Source organism: Octopus bimaculoides, chromosome 14 (genome assembly GCF_001194135.2).
Source record: "Octopus bimaculoides isolate UCB-OBI-ISO-001 chromosome 14, ASM119413v2, whole genome shotgun sequence".
Lineage (NCBI taxonomy): Eukaryota > Metazoa > Mollusca > Cephalopoda > Octopoda > Octopodidae > Octopus > Octopus bimaculoides.
The window spans coordinates 29,522,994-29,526,313 of NC_068994.1; positions in this window are offsets into that span (position 1 = coordinate 29,522,994).

Here is a 3,320-nt window from a genome sequence, read left to right on the forward strand (position 1 = left end):
TACCTAGCCAAAGATAAACCTCTGTACCTGGCTTTCGTTGACATGGAGAAAGCCTTTGACAGGGTCCCTTGATCCCCTATCTGGTGGTAAATGAGGAAACTAGGGATAGATGAATGGTTAGTGAGAGCTGTGCAAGTCATGTACAGGGACGCTGCCAGTAAGGTGAGGGTTGGCAATGAGTACAGTGAAGAATTCCAGATAGAGGTAGGGGTCCACCAAGGTTCAGTCCTCAGCCCCCTCCTATTTATCACAGTCCTCCAGGCAATAACAGAGGATTTCAAGACAGGATGCCCCTGGGAGCTCCTCTATGCTGACGACCTTGCCCTAATTGATGAATCACTATCAGAACTAGAAGAGAAGTTTCAGGTGTGGAAGCAAGGATTAAAATCGAAGGGCCTTAGAGTCAACCTAGCTAAAACCAAAGTCCTAATAAGTAGGAAGACAGACAAACCACAAATCCCTTCAGGTAGATGGCCCTGCTCGATCTGTAGAAAAGGCGTAGGTAGAAACTCTATAAGATGTGCCCAGTGTAAGCTATGGACACATAAGGGGTGCAGCAATACCAAAGGAAGGCTAACTGGGAAGATAGCTTTTGCATGTGGCAGATGCTCAGGAGCAATAAACACTGAAAATAAATATGCAGAGAACAACTTCCGCCACATTCCAGGGAGAAAAACTAGAAGTAGTTGATAGCTTCCGTTACCTAGGTGACCAAGTCAGTAGCGGGGGAGGGTGTGCTGAAAGTGTAGCTGCTAGTATAAGAATAGCCTGGGTAAAGTTCAGAGAGCTCTTACCTCTGCTGGTGACAAAGAGCCTCTCGCTCAGAGGCATGTGTACGAACAGCCATGCTACATGGCAGTGAAACATGGCCGTGACTGTTGAGGACATGCATAAGCTAGCAAGGAATGCAGCCAGTATGCTCTGCTGGATGTGTAATGTCAGTGTGCATACTCGACAGAGTATAAGTACCTCGAGAGAAAAGTTGGACCTAAGAAGCATCAGTTGTGGTGTGCAAGAGAGACGACTGCGTTGGTATGGTCATATGGTGAGAATGGGTGAGGATAGCTGTGAAAAAGTGCCACACCCTAGCAGTTGAGGGAACCTGTGGAAAAGGTAGACCCAAGACTTGGGATGAGGTGGTGAAGCGCGACCTTTGAACATTAGGCCTCACTGAGACAATGACTTGTGACTGAGACTTTGGAAATATGCTGTGTGTGAGAAGACCCGGCAAGGCAAGTGAGACCTTAACCCGTGACCTATGCCAGGGGTGTAACCAGCTCACTTATGCGTACCTTTCTTTCATTAGCCACTAAACTCTGCTTGCAAAGACCTGTTGAGGGAAGTGAAATCGAAATCAAATTCAACAACTGACATCCGTGCTAGTGGAGCACTAAGAGCACCATCCGAGCAAGATCGTTGCCAGAGCAGCTCTCTGGCTTCTGTACTGGTGGCATGTAAAAAGCACCATTTGAGCATGATCGTTACCAGCGTCACCTTACTGGTACTTATGCCGGTGGCATGTGAAAAAACATTCGAGTGAGGTTGTTGCCAGTGCTGCTGGACTGACTCCTGTGCAGGTGGCACATAAAAAACACCATTTGAGTGTGGCCTTTGACAGTACTGACTGACTGGCCCTCATGCCAATGGCACGTAAAAATACCCACTATACTCTCGGAGTGGTTGGCGTTAGGAAGGGCATCCAGCTGTAGAAACTCTGCCAGATCAGATTGAAGCCTAGTGCAGCCATCTGGTTCATCAGTCCTCAGTCAAATCGTCCAACCCATGTCAGCATGGAAAGCAGACGTTAAATGATGATGATGATATAGGTGTTCTAGTGCCAGGTAGGTGGCAACAGTCTGGTGTCCTATCTATAATACTCTGCTGAGTAGGTTTTTCTTTTATTAAAAGTTTATGTCTTCCATGATTTTCCTGCCAGTACCATAAACTAATTAAGATTTGAGAAATCAGATAGTTTTTGAACTTGGCCCTTATAAGCAGCCAATATATTCTATTATTATTCTAAAAAAACCTCACTTCCCACCATGTAGCTTGATGAGCAAGTCAACTTATATCTTCTGCCTTACCTGTTTGTGTATTTTTGGCATGGTGTATTCCAAAGATGCATCGATAAAATGCTGCCAAAACAGCTGTTGTGAATTTTGAACCCCACTGTTCTTTTATACATATGCGGCAGAGGAAACCATCCCTGAGTTGGATCTACATTTTGTAAGGATCAGGTACCTATGTTTATATATAGATTTGTCTATATGCACTTATACATAGATAAACGTGTAGATGTTTATGTACACATTTACAGCATACAACCAACAAACAATAAAATCAATTATTCCTGAGTATTTCAAGCCCAGAACCCGACCTTTCATAGTATCATACATGTTGAAATACATAGATTCTAACAAACCTTGCCACTGAATATAGACAATATTAAAAATAAGGATTACTCCAAAGTAGCAACAGCATTACCTTTGATTCTATAATTATATACTGCCTCTTAAGACTGACATGTTTCATTTGCACTGATTAGTAACTGTTGCAATTGCAACCCAACAATATTATGGTGCAGTCACTTCAGGGTCTGAACTTGATATCTCTCGGTATGGCCGTTTAACGATTTTCTTTTATAAACTCTGCGTTGTATAGTGTAGAGCTGTCTATTAAGTCAGACATGAAAATCTCTACATCAAGTTCTTATAGGATAATCATTTTTAGTCCATCATTTCAAAACCTTCTATAGTTTAAATGATAATTATTCATTTATACTTGGCAATTTCCTCATGTGCAAGCATCTCAATGCTTGCTCCTGTCTAGAGTTTATTACATTACCCTTGGATGTGAAAATTCTATATATATATATATATGTATGTATGTGTGTCTGTGTTTGTCCCCCCACCATCGCTTGACAACCGATGCTGGTGTGTTTACGTCCCCGTAACTTAGCGGTTCGGCAAAAAGAGACCGATAGAATAAGTACTAGGCTTACAAAGAAGAAGTCCTGGGGTCGATATGCTCGACTAAAGGCAGTGCTCCAGCATGGCCGCAGTCAAATGACTGAAACAAGTAAAAGAGAGTACATAAGTCACATCTATTGGTTCCAAGTCTGTATGGTTTTGCAGTACAAATTAATTCCCATTTAATCATATAGTCCTTGTTACTGCCCTTAAAAGACTGGATTAATTTGCCAAGACTTGTTTGGAACCTTTTATTTTTGTCTTTAAATAAACTCAATTGATTTGCCAGTCTCCTCTCGAAAATTAATGATGTCCGGCCAATGTAAAAGAATTCCTTACACTTATTTTCCA